This window comes from Colius striatus, chromosome 4 (genome assembly GCF_028858725.1).
Source record: "Colius striatus isolate bColStr4 chromosome 4, bColStr4.1.hap1, whole genome shotgun sequence".
Lineage (NCBI taxonomy): Eukaryota > Metazoa > Chordata > Aves > Coliiformes > Coliidae > Colius > Colius striatus.
In genome coordinates this window covers 5,166,322-5,189,133 of record NC_084762.1, presented here as the reverse complement: position 1 = coordinate 5,189,133, position 22,812 = coordinate 5,166,322, and the positions used below count along the sequence as shown (strand labels likewise).

The window sequence follows — 22,812 nt, the reverse complement described above, 5'->3', positions numbered from 1 at the left end:
GGTGTTACAGAAATACAGCTAGAGTGCATGGGATTGTGTTAGGTGTTTTATGACAATATTAGACCCTGAGGATGTATAGGAGTACTCTCCAAGCTGTATCAGTACATGATAAAATATATGTAAGGTGGTGACTGAGGCACTACCTCATAGGGGAAGAGGTTCCCTCAGAAAACACCCCACTTTAGATGCTCTGCTAAGCTTTGTGGGACTGTTCTATCTCTAAGGTGTCATGGGAGACCAATCTTGTACCAAAGTTAGGTTACCCATCCTGTGTGAATGACCTCAGAAGTGTGGTCAAATCTACGATACAATAACGTCTTAAAACAAGGCAAGAGCACAAATGTCAAAAGGATAAACAGTCATGAATGATAACTTTTTGCTTGTCCAGACATATAAACCAAGCACAGATTAACCAGCTTTGACTGTGCAAGATATTTTTAATCCATCCTTTTAGGTGACTTTAGTAGCATTGGCAAAAGCCTGGATGGCAAAAAGGATCAGAAAAGAATTTTACTGCAGTGTCTGCTCATAACTGTGTAAGCTCTCCGTTACACTTTTCCGGCACACACTAATGAAGTGGAAAGAGCTTTAGCATGGTTCACTGCCCAGAATGCAAAACAAAAACTGAAGAACAGAAAATCTGCTGAAATTTCAGCATGTCTGTCTCACATTGAAAGAAAGAGAGACCTTTATGTGCTTGAAAACTTGTTTCTCTTTCCTCAGCTTCATCAGCTGGTCAAGTACAAGACACTGTGTCTTGTTATAGATCTTAGATCACCTTCTATCACCATAACCATGCAGTGACAATCAAGCAGAGCATTTGTAGCAAAACAGTTTGGAAATGTACTCAAAAAGTGCATGCAGATCTTAAAGGAAGATGCTCTCCCCTTCTGTATACACATACATGTTTGAATTTTCTGCAGAGAGAGATCAAAGTTATTGCTTTTCATCAACCAAATTAGCGATGTTGTAGTCTAGAATCACTCCTTTGATTTGGCATGAGGCCCTTAGGAAACCTGTGTGTGAAATTAAACTGTCAATATACATACTTTTATTAACCACCCAAGTCTTGTGTTTAACAGGACAAAATAAGCATCTATTTACTGAAGCTCATTAGCATGTTGGAGAGACCACATATGTAGCAGAAGTCCGTGCACTGTAGGAAGATGAAGCTGGGTGGCATATTGCATTTGGACTAACCAATAGCAAAAGGGCAATAAACAATGAAATTATCTAAAATTGAACTAAATAAAAAATCTGGGATCTGCCAGACTGGAAGCACTGAATGATGATGCTGTTTCTATAGCAGAAGTTTACACAGCTTACAGTGCTAGCTGAATAATAGCATCCCTATAAATTGCAACACGTTATCAGATGTCAACAGAACAACCCCCTTCAGAGATATTATATATCGTGAGCATGACTCTTACCTACCCAAGAGGGCCCTTCACTCCATTCTCCTAAGTCTAAAGCATCCTTAAGGTGTTTATCTACTTGCTACATGAGCATTTTAAAGCATTTTTGCAGTAGGAAGCAGCACAGTAGTGTAAATGAGATTCATATCCTCATTACAAATTGATAAACATCAGTAAAATCATAGAATATTTTATGGAAAAAAATCTCTGCTAACAAGCAAAGAGTCCAAGATGTCACAACCTCCCCTGCAGAGCTCAGTGTCAGCACTGACAAGACTTTGGCTTCAGACAGCAACCAGATAGTGGACACAGTATCATTGGTAGGGTTTGTGCACTCTAATAGAGGCCCTACAGAAGGCACTGATATTATGTCTATCTGTGACCAGAAATGCATCTGGAGGTCTCCACAGGGAGAAAGCATGCATTGCAAGAGGAAGCTACACAGGCATCAAGAGGAGAGTTAGGGGTTTCATAAAAATGCAGTAGGTCAAAACTTGCACACCTAAGCTGCCGAAGCCAAAGGTATAGTCACTCTGTTTTATCCAATGCACATAAAGAACTCTGATTATTCTGATTACATCAGTTTTTGTGGTGCTCTCACATAAGGTACAAGTCACTCACCTACAAAGAATCACCTACCCAGGTTCAAAACTTGTTCAGAACTCATTGCTTTTCTGCAGGTGTAGTTTTCATGTGTGGTTTTCCTACTTGCCATCACAAGGTTTGTTATTAGTGTTTCTACATCAGGGTCACATGCAGCCATTAGTGATTACTGCACAGCAGCCATCAGGGTCCTGTCATTCAAAGACTCTGTCGTGCACATCTGTACCTCTGATAAGCGCTGTCAGGACCTCTTCTGACAGGCCCAACACTTGCTTCACCTGAGTTTTCAATGACATTTACTTCCAGTCTTTGGTATCAGGAATGAATCTCAGACTGTGGTCTGAGAAATAAATCCCTGTAAACTCCAGAAGTGCTCAAAACAGCTGTAGATACTATACATGGCCCAGACTGTAGATATCATAGAATCATTGGAAGGGGTTGGAAGGGACCTTTAGATATCATCTAGTCCAACCCCCCCTTGCAGAAGCAGGTTCACCTAGATCAGGTCACATAGGAATATGTCCAGGTGGGTCTTGAAGACCTCCAAGGATGGAGACTCCACGTCTTTCAAGCTCCATAGGTTTGAAAAGCTACCAGGAGGATCAAGACAGGAATGGGAATAATTCTGCTATCCTGTCACCTCCAGTTTATAAAACACAACCCAGCTTACACAGCAAGCCCAGCAGCATTCCCTGGGTTTTGAGAATACACTAATTAGCACAGTAACACTATTATCCTTGCCTACACAGGTCTCAGCATATTTGAATTACTCTGCAGTTAAAATGGATCCATCTAAACACCCAGTGTGGCTGCCCCAGTCCCTGGAAGTGTTCCAGGCCAGGTTGGATGTGGCTGAGAGCAACTTGGTCTAGAGGAAGGTATCCCTGCCAATGCCAGGGAGTTGGACAAGGTGATCTTTTTAAAGGTCCCTTCCAACCCAAACCATTCCAGGAAACAAGAGTTGTTGTTTTCCACATATTGATGAATACATGCAAAATTCTACTGCAGGCAGAGCAAAGATACACATTTAGAATATGTGAGGCCATCACAGAAAACCCTAGCAAGCTATCTCATTAAAGTCCAGCAACTTGCAATCATTGTAAGGTTTTAAAGTTTTTGCTCTTTTCTCATTGCTTTAAATGATAGGATTGTTTTCTAGCCTGGCATTTCCATGCTTGGGGCTGTGTCAGACCTCTAGATTTCAAGATTTAAAAAAAAAAATCCAATCATCTTGATTTATCTCAGAACAAAAGGTCATTTTTTTACCACCTCTTGGAGATTATGTGCGCATTTCCATCCCAAACCCAGCCAGTTTGATCCAAAGCATATGTACTTCTGAAAATAAGGTCATTTTTTTGTGGTTCATCAAGTCCATTGTTTCCAAAAGTAAATAGCCATTATCCTTAATGAATGAGTAATCACTCCCTTTCCTTAAATCAAGGGCTTTGAAGGTGATATGGGAAAGGCTGCTTGGTTCTGATAGCCTTGGTGGGAAAGAACAGCCAGATTTTGTCATGTTGTATTTGCAGGAAGACTTGTTCTTGTTTTTATTATAGATAGGGTTTGTTTTCTTTCCCAAAGAGAAGAATTATAGGAATTCAAGAGAGAATAAAGAACTACTACCAAACCCTATAACAGGGCATGAAGGCTGCCACACAACTTCCACTGGCTGTTGAAATGCAATAAATGGCAGCCTAAAGACAGCAGCAGAAGCCAGAGCTCAGGAAAAGGTGCGGAGTTTAAGATGTGGCCTCAGAGGGCTTCCAGATGTTAAAATCTCTTGCTCTAGTTCCCTCCTCAGACAACAACTAAGTTTCCCCAAGAGGGCTCCCAGCTCCAGCCAAAACCCTGTGCTCAACAACACATACTCACCTTTCACTGCCCCTGGTTTGGCACATCTGCACAGAGGAAAATAATTCACACCAGCCATGTGGACAAGAGAGCTTTATAGCTGAGTTTAAGTCACTTGTAAAACCGGGTCTTGAGGGAATATATCCGACTTGAAAATGCAGAATGTTTTTCCTCCTCTCTGTGCTTTTAAATCAACTCAATAATGGTGTTAAATTCATCAGGCCAGGAGAGCTCAGCACTGGATTCTCTGCTCCCACTGGGGTTAGGGTCAATGAAACTGAGCTCTGCTGACTGCCATTGAAAACCTCATCCAAGGACCAGGTCCAGAGAAGGCTAAATTCATTGGACAACTTTTTTAGCCTTCCTGAGACTTTGGCTCCAGCCCAGGCTACATTAGTATCCCACAGACCAGTGTGTTTTAGCAATTTACTGCCCAACAGCTCTCAAAGTTGTCAGCATGTTTGATTGAGCCAGAGGAAAATGTGGTGGTGTTTAACATTTTCACAGTGCCTATGGTACGTTGGGAAATTGGGTTTTTTTCTCCTCCAAGTAGCAATGGTGGAACCAAGCTGCTGCTTTCTATGGAAAGGAGTGCTTCTAAGCACCCAAACACACCAGATCATGCAGTCTCACAGACTTTACATAAGTGCAGCTCATTTTGTCCATAGAATTGGACGAAGAGTCTTGAGTCACCAAGAGCCTTGTGGCACTGCACACTTCTGTCCTCTGTGCACAGCATGTATTAGCAAGTGATTCCTATTCAGAAGCCTGGATCTAAGTCTGAAGGAAAAGATCATACATGTTAAACTACAAGTAATGTCTGAAAGATTTATCAGAGAGCTACCAACTTTAATCCACCAATATCAAGAAGGATATCCAGAGCTTGTTTCTGGTGTACATGCCTAGGTGTAATCCTGCTCTACTACAAAAATTAAAAGAGCTTTTCCATCACAACAAGGATTAAGACTTAATATTGTACAAAAGAGACAATGAAGAACTTAAAAGAATGGCTTTGGTTGTAAGATATTTTTTCTTCTGTATTCAGGACTAGTTGTTATTCAGTAATATTCAGAGTTCAGCACTGTCTGTCATACGAGTCAGGGTCCAGTTTCAGAAGCTGTCAGATCTGACTAACCCAAGGGAGACAGAGCCTTGCTGATAGGTGCCAGAGAGGCATTAAGCTGACATATTTACAAAGACTGTGAATTATACATGAGTTTCTGTATGAACCAGATGGGTTTAATGCACCACACATTCTTCATGTATTACGTTTGGGTCTCATAATACAACAGTTGCATTTTACTGTTCTGTGAATTGAAGGCCAGTGGAAGCATGAGACTGACATCCCCAGAGACTCGTAACCTGCTTCTGAACAGAACAGCAGCTATGATTGTTTTTTCCCACAGCACTCCCACCAGTGTGGCTAATCCTGAAGTGCACACACCTGAAAGTAGTGAGGTTTCCTTTTCCACACTCATCCAGCCTTCAGCCACCCTTCTGAGAGGTGTACAACACATGTAGAGGCAAAGATTTTCTCTGTATTTCAGGTAAGAAAAATGTCTCTTAAGCCTTCTGGACTATGGTAGCAGAGGGCCCAGGCTCTAAAGTAAAGAAGGTGGAAGCTCAAGAATAACAGGAAGCAAAACAGGATGACAGTCACAATTTTCTGTCCTAGCAGCTCAAAACTGTCTCCAAATAGAAGGATACTATGCCCTGCATGCCCCAGCCTAGCCAGGATGATCAGCAGCAGGGAAGCTGGAGTAGCACAGACCTCAGCACACCCTGTGCAAACTCATCAGGTATCCTTTGGTCTGTGACAGCCCTCACTGCTGTGATCTCATTGCTGTTGCTGCTAGAGTAAAACTCATTCAAGTGTGTCAGCAGGTGTAGCAGATGTTCTACTTGCAATCTAGACATGACTTTGGAGAATAGGGGTAAGGTGCTGTTTCCACAGGTGTGAGGGAAACATCAAGCGTGACTCCAAAACGTGTTAGAGCTGCTCACCTTTAAAATGGGGATGAAACTTCAAATGAGGTAAGTTAGAGGTGGGAATCCCCATGTAGGCTTTCTTAGTTATTCCCATTCAGGGTGGTGATTCCATAGGATTATGTTATATATGAGTTTGTGATTCAATGGACTTGTTACACTGGAACAATACTTGTGCAGCTTCACAGTTATAAAGATGGTTTATACCAATGTAATCTTTTCTTGTAAGAAGAGTAGAGTACGCTGTGCTAAAATAAAGCGAGATACAGATAAAACTGTTTTCACAGCAGATGGACTGGAGAATCTGTGGGTGCTTGGGCAAGGTTTTAAGAATGACTCCAGAGTTTAGACTATCACTGTTTTCCTTTTCTGTGTGTGCATCCTGATAAGCTAAATTAGAATATTCATGTTCTAAAAGACTTATCCAACTTCAACATTTCTGATGTACATTCAAGTAGCAAAAGTAGTGATGTGGTTTTGTTCATTCATTTCTGCCTTCTGGTTCTTTTGTTACACAGACTGCTTGCATCCAGAACAAATGGAGATGCATGTGGCCATATATTACATCTGCACTGTGTTGTCATTACATTGCATGGTACATACATACAACACATGTTATGTTACATGTTCCCATACTATAGGCCTTATCTGGCACAAGCCAGCTTCTGCTGTGCTGGGCACTCTATCAGCAGAGAGTGGAAAGCTGATTCACTCTGAGCTTTTTGTCTTACTAGAACTCAATATATATCAGATGGAAATAAATGGTACATGGTTGAGTGCAGAGAAGACAAGGACGTAGGATTTTTCATAAGCCAGATGTCAGTTCTGATATAGGCGGCACTGAAAAGTTGATATAGAAAAAAAAAAAGGGAGGAGATAAGCAGTAGCAGTAGGAAAGGTGGGGTGAAGGAAAGTGGGGAAAATGCTTGTTGGAAAATCTGATAGCACATGATAGCAGAGGGCTTCATGGGATGATCAGAAGCAGGAATCAATGCCTTGGCAGTGAGTGAGGAATGATAGATAGGGTGTGGGTAAGTGATGGAAAGCCTTGAAACCAAAGATAAGCTTAGGCTGAAAGCCTGAAGTCAAAGATAAGTTTGATGCAAGAATGTGTGGAGAGAGCTGGTGAAGACAGCAGGGAGTGAGGTGATAGTGACAGGCTGGGACTGTGATCTTTGCTGAAGCCTTCTGAATGGGAGAGAACAAGCTTTTCTTTATTGGGACTGGAGGAAATTATGCTGGAGTCACTGAGATGTTCCGTGCCAAATGCCTGAGAAAGAAAGAACTGCACAGACATCTTGTGAAAAGTACATGTAGGGTGTCTTGTCTACCCCTCTGTGTTAACACAGGTTAAAATAAGTTGTGAGTTTAAAGTGCATTTTCTATTGGTAACTACTCTGCTTGCAGGTAGCTCTATTTGGGAGCTTTGCAAGTGACACCGCTAAGAGGCATGCTTCTGGTCTGGAAGAGAAGTGCCCTGCAGAGCTGACGAAATCAGGAGAAGCTGTGAGAGTAAGCTCTGTCTCAGCAGGACCTTCAGTATAATCCAGATGTGTAGTCTTAAAAGCAGCACATATCCAAGATTACAGCTAGTGATACAGAGCTGAGCTGTATTGTCCCTAGGATGAAAAGCAGGAGGAGGTGAAATTCCATGGGAAATGAAACATTTCCTTTTACAGTGTTGGATTGAGCTAGATGTTGTGGATGTGCTGTCCAAAAGACAGGCCATGAATTTACTGAAAGTGAGAAGCCTGTAAATAGTTGTCTACCTGTCTGTTATCCATTCACATTCAACTAGAACTGCTAATAAAATTAGCCAGAGATAAGATGCAAAGGGGGAAGGAAAGCCAGTCAGAGTATGTAATGGGACCACAGAACATGAGAGAGTAAGGACAGCATCAGTAAAGCAGGAGGAATCAGGCTTGGACAGTTTTGTGGAAATTATGAGTTTGACATGTCCTGAGACACAACCTGAAGAGTTGTGTTAATACTGTTGTAGTATTGAAAGGTCACATTAATGGTGCTGGATGCCATATGATTAATAGTGTTTGTGTAATAAGGAATACAAACAATCAATGGTTATATTAACATTCTAGTCTTGGCAAACAATTGAATTAATATTGCATGTGACAGGAACAAGATAAGAACCTTAGTTGATGAGTAATTGTGCCAGCACTTCTGCTCAGTTATGGAAAAGTGTAATGGTTTTCTTTTAGTTCTGTGAAAGATTTCCACAGTAACAAAAATGGGTTTGAGACTGTTCATATATTGTTTTTCTGGCCTCCTAAAGTGATTATAAGAGGGGATTCACCAACCAAAGCGTGGCTAACAGGGCGTTTTTGGTTCTAATTGCATTGCTGTTGTCTTGCAACTAGCTGAAATATTTGATTGCTGAAATTTGAAGGACAGGGAACGGGGAAAGGAACAAGGAAAGCAATTTGCTGAAGACTGAAACATATGTACCTTTTTCACAGTGTCAAACCTTGAATGTTTCTATCAATGGCAGACTTCTGCTGAGGAAATGCAATTTTAGTGTAAAATAGTGCAAAGTATTTCATAGTGAAGAAGTAAACAGGCAGGTGTTTTGGAAAATGGCTTTCAGCCTACATGTAGTTAAAGTACAAACTTGTCTCTGTTTCTCTTTTCAAGCTAAGTATGGTGCTGGTGTGGTGTCTGTGATAGCTATGTCTTATGGGACACTGAATAGCGTGCAGCAGCAAGACTTACCGAGGGTTTTTCTTGGAAGCTGAGAACTGTGAGGGACATATAAAGTGTAGGTGGTACAGCAAAGAATTGAGGGACTGATGTGGAAGCTGTTGTGTGACAGCAGAGATGTAAGACCATTCTGGGCTGTGACAGAGAACCCTTGACATTCATGGGGTTCATGGAGAACCCAGGGCCACATGGCTCAGCTATATGTGTTTACTGAGGGTTCCTCACTGCTGTGGCAACATAAGGATATTTTTTGTTAGATAAGTCTTGAAGCTTAAACAATTTTTTGAGGCATCTGTGGTGTTTTTACCCTGTCTCTTCTCCTCTTGTTGGAAGCAAATTCACGTCCTGTTGGAATGATGAGGGGAACAATGGATCACCCAAACCAAGGAAACAGTTGCTATGATCCCCTCCTTTGTGAGACTCTTTTCCCATATGCTCTCTTGTATTTAGGCTTAGGCATCCTGCCTGCTCCTGTAATCAACAGGAATTTCTGCCCTTAAGAACTGAGCGATGTAGCAGTGCTTTGTTACCCTGTGATTTCATTAAATATTAAGCTTTCCAAGTAGTGAATAATCTATTAGTCAAATATAAACTATAAACATTGCTTGATTCACTATTCTGCTTGTCTTTTCACGCAAAACAGGCGTAAAGCTGCTGCTGTTTTGACAGGGTAGCAGTTTGTGCTCTGCGTGATCCCTGTGCTGGTACACAGACCATTATGGTACATAGCATAACCCAGTTGTTAAAGATGCATCTGGATGAATTCCAGAAACAAGGCTGGAACAGAAATAGAGGATCATATTTAGAGATCCACATAGCATATCAAAATTATTAAATGATAGTTTGTGCAGGGAACCTCTTAGATGATCTTGTATTTGCTGATAGGTTTTTGCCTTATCTTTGCAAGAACGATCCAGGTCTGTTAGGTGTATTAACAGAGCAAATTAGGAATGCTAATGTCAGGTTTCCTTGCTCTTATTTCTATTAGGCTTGGAGTAATTCAGTACCACCACTGGCACTTCAAGGTGTTACACTTTGATTCTTATTTTCCTTTCCTCTTTCTAATAACTTTGCCATGTTCTTTCTCAGCTTGCTACATCAGAGCAGTCATTGTCATCGGGCTTCTGGTTATTTTCTCTCAGAGTACAGAGTTTATTTTTACTTTTTAAAGGTGAAAAGAAAGGGAAGTGGTTGAAGTCTGTTGTCTTTACTGGAGACGTGTTCTGGTCTGGGCAAAAAGGTTTGTGATGCTCTCAGGAAACATTCAGACTGAGCTCACAAGATTTACTCCTGGGAGCTTATTCAGCAGCTGGATCTTCTCTGCCTTTGTAAACCTTACACAAAGTACTTTAAACAAGTGATTATCACAGAAATTCCTGACTGGTCAAGAAGCAGGAGCAATTGGCTTTGGGAAAGCAGTTATTGATCCGTAATAGCGGAGTAATTGCAACAAGCAGTAATTAGTGAAATCAGATTTCACTGTACACTAACTGCCTTTGCATATTTATTATCCTGCAGTTGTTGGCTGTGTAGTTCTGCCACCACCCTGCTATTAATAATGCAGTTTTAAATCCATTGGTACCAAACTGGTCAAGTCATTACATTTCAGGATCCGTTGCTCAGCCCTGTTTTGCAGTGCTGTGGTAACTTGCTGTTAGTCAAGCTTTTGTCAAACCTTGGCAGTGACTCCCACAGACTACGGCGATGACACCACGTTATGTCCTGAGATTCTCCGAGTCACGTTAAGATTCAGGAAACAACCATATAAATAGAGCTCTCCAAATAGTACCTTTACATCATCATCATGTGTTTCTAGTCGGAGGATAAATACTTCCTCATTCCAGTGGTGATATCACTTTTCCAGACCCTCTCTAAAGCTAAATATAGTCATAGAAAGTGTCTCTGTGCATGTAAACTAAAGCAGTTGAGTCATTGAAGACCTTGGAGGATCAGAGAGGATGTGCTGTATCACACATCAGTGACAGTAATACAGTATGATTTCATTGTATTAACTAAAAAAAAAAAGGAGATATGGTCTTGAAATGCAAGTTTGGAGGTCAGTAGTTCCGTTACCTGTGGGTTGGCCCTGCACAAACAATTCTGTCTGTTGATCCTTAGATTTGCAGAATGCTGCCCATCTCTAGGACATCTGAGTACCTTCCACCTGCAGGAGGTTGCAGAGTCCTTGTGCAGTTTTATGGCATTTCTGGTAACTTTCACAAGCTAAGCTCCACTGGCAGTAGTGTTCCCTTTTGAAGGAAGAAGATGGAGGCAGTCCGTTGGGCCTGATTTTGATGATTGCTCAACATACACTCTCATTTCATCACTTTTGAAGCAACTGTGCTGCAGGCTTCCATAGTAAGCTCTCAAGTTCAGACTCATCCAAAATCAGTGGCCACTCATGCAAATGATGACTTCTGATGTTACTTTCCCATTCATTTAAAAAAGGCATCATGTAGGAATTAAGTGGTGTTACAGATAGAATAACATCAGGTATGATCAAGTTTTTGGGCCCTGTACAAAAGTCAGTAGCATTCCTTAGATCAAAAGAAGTAATGGTCGTGTCAATAGGCAATTCTAACACTGAACTCTTCTGTGGTTATAACTTCTCATTCTTCTGCCTTGATTCTTCTACTATTATAGATACTGGTCTTGCTAGCTGTTTTTATAGTGTAGTTCAACCACAGAAGGCAAACTATAACCACTGTGCATAGACAGTACTTCAAACTGAAGGGATGATTCCCTTTCAATCTTTGGGTGCAGAAATACAGAAGAAAATATCACTGTTTAGGCTTGTAATTTGCCAGATGGTCAGGGGAGCTGATCATGTGGAGAGTTCAGAGCTCTGCAATGCTGACAGATTACTGCCAAAACCTGGGGAGGAATGCCTTGCTCCTGTAAAAAGAGGAGAAGGTAAAAGAAAAGAACTTCCAATTTGGGCACAAAATCATCAGACTAAACTAATCAGCAGCCTTGTTTACCTGTTGAGACCCAAAATGCTTTTCTACTCTGCTTTTTCATAGAAATACTGGTGTTTGAGCCATTAGAGAAAAATGAAAGGCACTCTGGGTGAGGAGAGGGCATGTTTCTTTGTCATGGGCTTTCCAAATAGGAGTACTAAGACCTCTCTTTATATCTGGCTTCCACAGGGAGTTGTACCCTTGCTGTCATTGTTGGGAAGTTCATGGATAGGTAAATTGTTATTTTCCAAACCAGAATTTGGCACAGTAGAGCTAATTCATTCTTCTACTGGAAAATAAAAGGGAGTTGTTCCTGGGCACAATACTTTGTTTTCTGTGAGATCCAGCAGGAAAGAAGTTGGGGGAAAAGCAAACACAGCACTATCTTTGCCTGCAGTTCCTGCTTCTCACTTATAAAGCCTTTACCATTATTTGTGTGTTATCTAAGTGTTGAAGTGAGAATTCCTCCTCAGCCTTAAGGTTACCCTCTCTCTAGCAGTAACCAGTCTTTGCACTGCTTGTAAAGATGTGCTGTGTGTGAGGCATCAGCTTAGCACTTCAGGTGCGGAGAGACTGGAAAAGCTACTTTTTGGGGTAAATTCAGCATTGGTATGTTCAGCTCTGTCTTGCAGGGAGGCATTTTTTATTGTTACCTTGCTGGTGCCCTCCCCTCTGACCCAGGAAATGCTGTAACCTGCTTTATGCTAACGTCTGATCTGTGTCCAGAAGGGATTTGGGGAGGTTAGTGTTCATTTCTTCTACCGTGTTCAGCTACTTCAGGCTGTGCTTACAGCTTTTGCACTTCAGTGTGTGGCATTCCCCCTGGTATGTACCATTTATTTTTCCAAGACATGGCTTATAAAAGGAGACAGCATCTGGCATGAGCTCAGGGAACACGGATATTTAGCACTCTCATAGCTAGTCCTGTTTCTTTTGGTATCTGTTTGTTCTTGGGAAGCGTTTGTAGGACGCTGGGACTGGCAGGATGTGGAGGCATATGGTGTGGTCAGCCCTGAGTTACGGTATCTTTTGTAAAGCATCTTAGCCTTGAGTGGCATTCACTTTCTTGCCTCTCTGCCTGTAAGGGGCAGGGAGACCAGATCAAATCCAGGTCGGTGATCTAAACAAGTTTGTTATTTATTTTCCTCTAGCGTCCATAGGCTCCTTTCAAGACCAAAACAACAGCATTAGAAATGGGTAAAAATATGTATATTTCATTCTCTCAGAGCTTTTGACCTTATTGAGCACAAAGATGTTTCTAAGTTAAACAAAATCAGTTAAATTCTAGCACAGACACACATACCCTAACGCTGGAAGAAAGAAATAGCAGGAAACTTTCCAGCCATTCTTATGCCATAGTTTGATCATTAGGGCATTCGGAAGAGTCTGTCAAGCAAAGCAGAACTAAAGTACTTATCACCTCATATCCGTGCAGACAATACGTGCTAAATCATCAGCAGATATCTTCTGCTTCTGTTTCCACTAGAGCAGTCCCAGCGTGAGCCCTGCCTGCTTCCAGATAGACACTTCTTCCAGCAAACCACAGAACAAAACAACTAAAGAGTCCCTTTCTCCATGCAGCTTTTGGGGAAAATCTTTTGTTTAAACAAAAGGAACTGAGCCAGTAGTGCCTGGAAAGACGCAGGCTTCCTGCTGGGATAGAAATCACTTTTGATTCTGCCTGGAAGATGTATTCTGGGAACAGAAATGAGTGATGAGGAAACGTGAGATGGGAAGAGTGGCTGGTGACAACCTTCACATGGTGTGAGTGGTGGCTCTCTTTAAAACCTGACTGTACTCCAAAGAGATGAAAGGTCTCATCCTGTTACTAAGGGGCACAGTCTCCTTGGAATTGAGTCAAGTTGGAAAAAACAAATTAAAAAGCTTGCCCTTGGCAGATATTTTGGGGTTACCAACTATTATACTTGCTCTGTGTTAGTACATGGGAGCCCAGCGTGAACTCGATGTTCAAACACGGAGCAAGAAAGTAGTTTCCTCCTCTCAATCTTATTTGTCACATTTCTGCATTTTTAAGATTGGTTTCTTGTCAGTGTTGCCGTGGGAAAATCCTGCACAAGCTTTTGGGAGACAGACTGAGGATGCATGCAGTGGCCTCAGATGCAGAAGCAGCAAACAGGAGGAACAAAAAGAAAGAGGGGGGAAAATGGTTTAATTTTTTTCCCTGTCCCCCTCAAGTATAGCACAAAGTTTCAGTTATTGATGATGACAGCAGTGGGTCACCACTTCTTCAGTCCACTTAAGTGTTAGACACACAGAAAGGATGGTGGCTGAACAGAAGGATGCAGGTGTGGTAGTGGTAGAGAGAAGCTACAGCAGCAGTAATGGGAGAGACAGTGGAAAGTCTGCTTGCTTTTCTGCCTCCTTCACTAGATAGGATAAAACTAACTCTTAGAACAACTATGTTTACTGCAGAGACCTCCCGTGGATGTGTTTTGGAAACCCTGGTGCTTCTCTGCCTAGAGCAAAGTGAAAAAGCTTCTAAATGTAAACATACACCCTGTCCTCTCTTTTCACTTTATTCTCCTGTAGCAGTTGGCTATTTTTCTTACTGACAATATGAAGCTATCGTAGGTGTTAACTCTTTAGTGTAAATCAGGAGTAATAAGGAAGCTGGGATTTTGCTGGTGTTCAGGGAGTTTAAAGGAGCCTAAGGGGCTAATTATAAAAGATGTTACTTATTTTAACTTGTTCTTGAAGAGAGTGGCTTCATTCTTGTCATCTTTGCCAGTGTGTCACCAGGAAAGGTGCAGTGACATGACCAAAGAGGTAATAAATGAAAGGGACTTGATCTTGTCTTGGGTACTGCAAGTACCAGACTTTTTGAAACATCAGTTCTTTATAAAAAGGTCTTACTTGCTTTACAAGTGAATTTGAGTTTTGAGATATGTAGCAAGTTACAAAGTTTCCTAACTTCAGGGTAGGACTGCCCTGGTTTTGGGAATGTTCTCACATAACAGCACAAGACTGCCGGCTTCAATTTAAATAACCTTCTCTATTCCCCAAAAGTGATGGTGGGTTTCTTTATTCGTTCTTACCATAACACATGAAAACAAATACAAGCCAATAATACATGGAGGTTTAAGATGTCCCAAACCAGGAAGATTTGTAGGTCACATTCTTCTCACTGATGACTCAGAAGTCTCTCTCATTCTTTGCTGATGCTCAAGATCTTACTGGATTTGACAGTTAAGTCTGTAATCATGAACAGTCAGCTTCACATGAATGTTCATTTGACCAAATGACACACAGAGTTGAGTTTTAAGACCTATTCCATACATGGACAGAAAACAAGAAGTAAGACTCAAAGATGATTTTTTTCCCCCTAATGTTTAAGCTGAAGTTCACCTGACTTGGCCTTTTGCAGTTAGTCGGACTCCTGCTGACATATTCTGTGCCACTGACAGCGAAAGATTAGATGCAGATGAAAGACAGCTAAAATAAGAGTGTGAAGAGCCAAATGAAACTCTTCCTGACACTGGTGTCAGTCATCACTAGATGGCCACTAAACATGAAGTATCTCCTTTACAGAATGGAAAATATTAGATTCATACAGTGCATGTACAGAGGTTTTTATACAAAAATAGTTGTTCCAGTAGAAAACAAAACATGATGAATTAGCAAAGGAACTACTCATCTGTGTCCTTTGACATCTATTGAAGTCCTTTCTCTGTGTCCTTCTGCTCTTACTGTTCTGAGCCTGTGAGCTTCAAGCCTGGCAGGCATGTTTGTAATTAATGATTCCAGTGTCATCCTGATGCTGCTGCTGTGCCATGGAGAACGTGTTGTCCCGTGAAGCCAGGCTGTCATGTGGACTGCTCAAGGATGGTGTTGGACTTTCATCAGGCTGCTGCACTATAAACCAATCTCTGTGCAGAATTAGAAGAGCCTTGCTGGAGAAGTGGGTGAGATGGGATTCTTGGAGTAAAAGCAGCTTTGAAGAGGGAAGGGCGTCAGAGAATTCCATGAAGGATGTTTGCCAGGATCCTTAATACTGTACAAGTGAAATAGTCACATATACACGGTTGTTTAAAAGAGTACCCATCTCCTAGGGAGTTAATTCCCCTGGGACAGGGTAAAGGGAGAAAATGTTTATAGCCTTTCTTTTCAGTGGGTTTCATGAATTTTGACTGCTACCTTCTTTGGAAACGTATTACTGGGGACACTTAAGAGTACCCACAGCTGCAAGTGAGGTAATGGACACTGTGGAAATCAATTGGGGATGTTAGGAGGAGCATCCTTGCCTGTTCCCTGTAGTGTTCATGAACCCATTGTCCTTGGGTTTGTCTAACCCCTCTGTGAACACAGAGATACTGTCCGCCTGTGGCAGACACTGCAGGTCATCACTGTGGCAACGAATTCCAGAAATTCACTACTGTCTCTGTGGAAATGTACTTTGTTTTGTTAATTTTAAATGGTTTCCTGCTAGTTTCAGTGAATGTCTCCCACATCCAATAATGCTGAATTTAGCAAAAACCAACTCCACCTTGCCCACAACCTTTCTAATTTTGTAACCCTTGATTATATCCCTCATCAGAGTTTTCTTTTTCAAGCTGAAGATTTCATTCTCTCTTAGTAAAGCAGCTCCTCTGTTCCCTTCATCATTGCAGTTGCCTGTCTGTGTACCTCTTCTGTGTCCACTTTGTCCTCCTTTAAGTGCAGAAACCACAAATTCCCCCGCTGCTCAGGAGGTGTGTAGGCCTCATGCAGACTGAACATGAAGATGGGACCAAAGCCCTGCAGAATTCATCGTGCGTTCAAATAGCTGCCAGTTCAAATAGTCTCCAGGCACAGGGATGGAAATACATTTGGTAAAACACTAAAATAATAACACAGCTTGTAATATATTTGATAATTTGTACTGTAAATATGAATGGCACGTGACAGATAAACAGTGATAGGGCGGGTCAAAATAACATAGCACTGCCTCACGCTTGGTGAACAAAATGGTTTAACACATGGTCCCAACCCTGCAAGCATTTCCAGCTGTAGTGTTGCCAAGAACAATCACATGAGTTTGCAAGGACTGTTCATGGTAGTCAGCAGCGTTGTTGCCTCTGAACCCAGGATGCTTAGGCGTGTACATACATATGTGTGTGTTTGAAGGTAAGGGCTTTGTTTTTTAAAGCATTGTTGTATTTTTCCAATGTGAATGTCATTGCCTTAAACCTTAAGGTTGCCTTAAAGGTTGGCTTAATTGCACGGAAAGACTGCAGGAATTTATTCCCCCTTTGTGTACAAAATTGATAGCTAGACTATGACCATGTTTTACACAGTTTAAAACGGGTCTGAAGGTCCCTAAACCTGACCATATGGGTAAGTATTTTTAAATCGGGTGAGCTGTTTTGTAGTGAGAAGTATTTTTGCCAAGCTTTGTTCTGCTGTTGTCCCCTGCAGTTGGGAGGGTATTAACCCTGAAGGAGTAACTTCTTATAGTTAGGACTATCACTTTTTTGGCATTGCCCACAGGAGCAGTGAAGGAATATCCCATATTCTTGCCATGTGATTAGCTTTGTTTAAATTTTAACCCCTACATCCTCTCAGTGCTGTTTTGCGTGCGTTGAACTTGGTTTAGTTGTGTCCCGGTTTGGGTAGATGGTTTCTTGAAAGCCTTAGAGACCACCCCCTCTTGCCAGAGATCAGCTGTGAAGTTTTACCCTATTGACCTATGCCTCAAGGATATCCATGTATTTTTATTGGGAGTTATAAATAATTGAGTATATCAAGCTTGATTTACTAATTGGCAAGGAGAAAACGGAAAGAGGCATTACATGTGAAAGGCATCACATTGCTTGTGGACATTCACAGTGCTTTGTGCCTAGGGAGGACTGACAGTATACATAAATTTGAATTTCAAAATTTCCTATCAAGGTGGCAGGAGAACTAATTTACATTCAATGCTCGTTCCAGTAAGCTTTGTCTTATTCATTTCCCAGCGTTTTAAATAGAGCAGCACGTTTTCTTGGATAAACATGGTCTACTTTGGTACCTCTTTCATTCATTTTTCTTCTTTTCCCACTTCATTATGAAGGGTAAACCATCCAAAAAGCTGCAGTGGCTTTAAGGTGCAGCTGCAGTCTATGTATAAGCAGTTTGTCTGCCTTCCCAAAATGGCACATTTCAAACATGACTGTCATAAAAGCTGCTACCAAGGATTCTAACCATACCGATGGGCTTGTGTTTGGACCAGCTTCATTACATTTTTAAGTCAGGTTATATTTGAGAATATTCCTGGCCCCTGGCTACACGGTACAGTAACTCTGAAATTTCATCTCTTGGGACGTGAGCTGTCATTTCTAAGTCATTGAGAAATGAGTTTGATGATCCCTACTCAGTCCTTGGTGAAATGTTTGCTCATAGGACCATCTGCCCCTTTAATAGAGTTGTCATTTCAACATCGCTTCAATTTCTGCAGCAGTTGCCCGTTAATAATAAGTCTGATGTAGAGATGTCACAGAGGAGAAGTGTGCTGCCCTTGCCTTCAGCTTGCTCTGCCACTGCATTATTCTCCCAATTAATGAAATCCCCATTGCTCTCTCAGCCTGATCCACCCTTCAGATTTCTTCCTGAACCATCTCCATCCAGACAGACAAGTCATGTGGTAGCTCAGATGCTTTTTTCGTGGCCTCCTTTCATCTTTCCATGCCTGCTAAGATGTGTTTTTATCTTGGCTTTACTAACTCAGATTAAAACATTGACAAAGATACAGGAATTTACTATTTCAATGGATTAGCATTTCTAAGTTGTCTTTTTAGACTTGATCATGAACTGATAATGTTTGTTTATTATTAAACTTGCCAGACATCTATCTGCCTTTCAACTGCCTAAGTGAGCATCCAACACAACTATTGCAAGTCTGAGCTGCCTGATTCATAGTACCCCAAGAGTACTGAGCCTCACAGTCCCTCCCATAAGACATGAAGGACTGACACTAATACTATGTGCTTTGGGACATTGGCCTCTTGTAGGATTTTTAGCCTCAGTGAAAAACCTGCATTTTTGTAAACATCTCCAGTGTGAGTGATGTTCAACAGCATGCCTGGCAACAGAGGACACCTGTAAGAGAAACAAACGTGCCACACAGGCATTATGAAATAATGCAGGGTAGGAGAGGTCATTCCAATAGTTTGCCCATTAGCCTGAGATTCGATGGGTGCAAATTAACTGTCCTGCTACTGATTTTCCCCCCCTCCTTTATAGTGGAAGCCTGTCTCAATTAACTTTAGATGCTCTCTGTTTGGGCATCTGGTCTAAGTCTTGTATTTAGTCTTGGCTGTTTACCAAGGCTTTTTGTAGATGCTGGAAAGATGGGCACCATCCTAAATCGTGTGCCTTAATTAAATAAGGTAAATAGCCTCCAGACAGTAGGTATTCCTGTCTGTTGAATCCAGAGGAATCCCAGATTATTAGTTTAGGCTAGATGCTTAACTTAGTGATGGCAGAAAGGAACAGAAATGAATCTAGGGCTTGTAGTCTCTCTATGTCTCTTTTCACAGGCTGTACAAATCATTAATGATTATCTGCTGTTTTACAGGATGTTGTGGTTGGTAAGGAGGAAAGTGCTCAGAGATTTTATAAGTAACTAAGTTATGCAGAAGGGAAACCTATGCTGGTGTAGGCAAAGGTGACCCAAGTGAAGTGACAGTGGCCTCTTTTGAGTGGGAAATCAAAAAAAGAGTGCTTTTATCCTCTTCTCAAACAGCTAGCTTCATAAAATTTATGAAGCCAAAAGCATAAGCAGCTTTTGTAGCCATCTTGGCTCCATTTTCTGCTCTCTTACAGCTGAAGTCTTTCACAGATGTATGCCTTTCTGTATATGCACCATCTGATCACAAGTCCTCTGCCTCAAATTTGGGGAGTAAATGAATTCTCTCTTTTTTTCCCCTCTTATGTAGTTCTTTCCTTTCTGTGGTTTGAATGCTCTCTTTGAGGACTAAGAGGATAAATTACAACAGAGGTGATCTCTTGATTCTCTGAGTGATTTAGGTGCAGATGGGATTGTAGTAGTCCCTGTGAGTTCTCACAGCCCAGCCCTCTGAGGTTTGTGAAAAAGACTGTGATGTCTCTCTTTGGGAAGTGTGGTCATGTTCATTAGGCTCAGCTGTCAGGGAGCTGGGTCTCTCCCTGGCTGGAGCTGACCCTGTGAATGCTTGGTCTTGTACAGTGGTGGGAGTCCTGAAGCTCTTAGGCTTTGTATTTGGTCTCATTCAGCACCAGTAAGGTAGTGATGAAGATAGAACATCAGATGATTTAGCTCAGTACCCACCACTGAAAGGAGTGCAAAGGCATTGCAGCATTGCCTGGTGGATTTTGGCTATGTGCTTCACACCACTTGACAACCTGGAAAGGCTTCGAGGAGGTTGCAGCGCATGGTGCCCCATGTACCAGATAAGACCTGCTTAGTCTTGAGTAGTTGGGCTTTCCTTCTAGGTCAGCTTCATGTTGGTTTAGCAGAAACTGACCCACCAGAGCCAGATGCTATATTCATTCACACCTCTGAGGCACTATTGGGAAACAACTTTACCAGTCTGGAGAAAAAGAATCTGTTTCTTCTAGTGTGAGACTTGGCTTGGAAAGCTGAATGGGTTTATGCTTGCCTTGCCCTGCACTACTTTCATCACAGAAAGTATTTTGTTCAATATTTCCTGGTTGGTTGTAAAAGCCACTCAAGGACTCAGACCTGTGTATTTGCACAACTCTAACCTCAGCAGGGCATGACTCACAGGTAATAGGAATGCTGGAAACATTTTCCCATTCCTCTGTGTCTGTGCTTGTTAAGAAAAATGAGAATTCAAGTTAGGACTTCAAGTGCCTTCCCGTAGAAACCTTCTGTGCTGGCTTTCAGTTGTGCTACAAATATGTCACTTCCCACAGGGCAGTTTGCACACTGGGCTGTCCTTGATCCCCTTAGCGGCACTGCCTTCCTCAGCATGAACAGGAGATGTGACACTTCTCGTTTACTCCAAAGTGCATTCCTGGTGGCAGATCCACCACGCGCTACATAATGAGAAGGGAGGAGCATTTTCCCTCATAGGTACGCGTTATGCATGTGCTGCAAGAGCTGCCTTTAAAGGGCCTGACAGATGTTACTGCACTCACACAGCTGGAGTTGTTTTGGAGCTGTGTGCAGTACATGTGAAACCTTCTGCAGGTGTCTAATCATTAGATATTTTGCACTTCATCTTCCTCTAGAGAACTGCCTCTTGCAAAACAAAGCCCCGTGGCACCAAGGGTAAGCTGGCTATCTGGTGTGTGCTGAGGAAGGCCCCTAAGTTTAACTCATTTCCCTTTGCATCTCACTCAGACACACACTAATGTACGTTATCAAGGGACTCCTTAGACTCCTCTTTCCATTAAAGTTGTAGGTTATGCCCTGGTCTCATCTGAGACAGTGTACCTGTACCACTGCTGTGTTGGTCTGTTTTGCTGTATGTTGTTATGACAGCACTAGGCCTTTATCTGGGGCAGGGAGCTGGTGAATGTGTACTCTGAGCCCTGAGTTTTTCTCCTGTTTCTCCGACTGAATGCTCCCAGGATCTTGCATTTTGGCGTCTGGCCACAGATTGAAACCCTCTGTGGCCTGCCATGACCGTGTAACTGCATAAATCAGCCCTTGCATTTGGCTTCTCATCATCATTTTTTGTTTTATTGTTTATTGTATTCCTAAATCAATGATGTGCAAGGAGACAAGAGTTTCTGAAGGAGGATTTAGGTCGAGCTGAAAGAAATTGCTATTAAATGACATTGATTTTGTTTTATGTAACTGGGACTATTTTTTTAAGTCCTTCTTTAAATATTTAGTGACCTTTTTTTTCCCTTTAACTCAAACACTTTAACTCAAGGGTCAGTGTCTTGTATTGACCAGTTGTGTGGGTTTCCTTGCCAGCATACAGAGGTTGCCAATAGTTTCTTTTGGTCTTACCAGGCTTGGCATTCCACCATGTCTGTAAGCAGTGCTCGAGTATTGCATCCAGGTGATGGTGCAGCTCCTCAGAGCTAGACACTGCTTGGTGAATTCCTCTTACAACCTTTCCTTTGCTGACTGGGATACTCTTAAACCCTTCTTGTGTTATTTAAGCTGTCTTGGGGAAAGGCCATGCCTTAGCATAGTTGTTGGTTTCCTGCTTATGTAGCTTATCTTTTCTCTGCTTGGCACCTTGTGGATTGACTGGCACTCTGCACCCTGAATCTAAGTGCTTTCCTGGTCAGAATAACTGCACTTTCTAGAAGAGTGTGCAACCTGCTTTCCACTTTTATTTTTCCTGTATGGTATTATGGAACATGTAAAAGTCATCAGGAGTCAGGTGGTCGAACATATTGGCCAACAAACAAATGTACACAAAAAGTGTGATCCCGTGAGGTTTGTCTCCTTATGAAATCAACTTAAAAATGATTCTGTGGCCAATCTCATATCACCCTGTCTTAGGAAAAAAAACCACAGAGAATTGAACCTCTGAAGCTTTCTTATGGTCAAGCTAGTTTGCAGGTTGTTTGCAAGCTGTTAAGATATGGGAGCTTTATCCCCTGTCCTGTGCTGTTCTGTTAGTTACTTTAGTCTCTGATTCATACCTTCACTGGCTAAACCTGAAGGATCCAAAATGCCCTCAGTAGGATTGGTAAGTTAAAGCCAAACCACAAAACAGAAAAACTCCAAACAAAACAAACAAGAAACCCCCAAAAGCTATCATCCCAGATACTGCAAAGCTTTACTTCACTGTCTGTAGTTTACTTCGGAGGTCTGTAGTTAAAATGTACCTAACTGTATCAGTGATATCTAAATGTATGCTGTGGAACTTATATGCATTGATAGGATCTGGCTTCCAAGACTAACCAGTGGTTCAGGCACCTTCTTGTTGTGGGCAAGACATGTCTAGGTGTTCCTCAGGTGTCCCTGCCCATGCCCTTCTCCTCTGGGCCTTTTTGAGGCGTTCAGGTGCAGAGAGCTTCAGCGTTTCTTGCTAATGTGGAGGAAAAGCTTTCTACACTTGTGTACATTTGTATGCACCAAAGTGGTGAGTGAAGGCTTCAGCCTACAGTTGTAGAATAGTAGGGGTTGGAAGAGAACTTTACAGATAATCTAGTCCAAGCCACCTGCTAATGAAACACCTAGATCAGGTCATAAAAGCTGTACAGGTCACAGGAAGAAAAAAGCTGATGCAGATTGCAGAAGTTGTGCCCAGACCAAATGAACATTTGTGTCATTTCACCTTGTCACTACTTTTGATCCCACTGTGAAAAGACTGTGGAGGTGGGGGCAAATGGGG

At 41.9% G+C, this 22,812-nt stretch overlaps 1 protein-coding gene across 3 annotated transcripts in view; it reads left to right on the top strand.

The window, feature by feature from the left end:
* The window catches only part of GFOD1 (Gfo/Idh/MocA-like oxidoreductase domain containing 1), a 71,158-nt gene that overhangs the window by 21,334 nt on the left and 27,012 nt on the right, over window positions 1–22,812 (top strand). The window contains exon 1 of one of the 3 annotated variants that reach the window (XM_061995462.1): window positions 5,361–5,416. The exons of the other annotated variants lie outside the window; for them this stretch is intronic. The gene's annotated coding sequence lies outside the window, so the exon portion shown is untranslated. Of the gene's footprint in view, window positions 1–5,360; window positions 5,417–22,812 lie in introns of those variants that run through there. 3 annotated transcript variants of the gene reach the window in all.